Below are 203 nucleotides of genomic sequence, written 5' to 3'. Positions count from 1 at the left end.
AGACACACCCCGCCGCGGGCTAGGGCGCGGGCAGCAGCGCCGAGTCCTGCACCTGGCCGGCAGGGCGGCTTTCAGACGCGACCCCCTTGCGGGGCTCGGCAGGACGCCGGCCCCGGTGACAGCTGTCAGGCTCCGGGCTGCCCGCAAGAAGCGCGGCGCCCCGACCCCACACGACGCCGGCGGTTACTGCCCGGCGGGCCCAG

The sequence above is a fragment of the Mesitornis unicolor genome, unplaced genomic scaffold, assembly GCF_000695765.1.
Source record: "Mesitornis unicolor isolate BGI_N332 unplaced genomic scaffold, ASM69576v1 scaffold1186, whole genome shotgun sequence".
Classification (NCBI taxonomy): domain Eukaryota; kingdom Metazoa; phylum Chordata; class Aves; order Mesitornithiformes; family Mesitornithidae; genus Mesitornis; species Mesitornis unicolor.
This window is presented reverse-complemented; position numbering follows the sequence as displayed.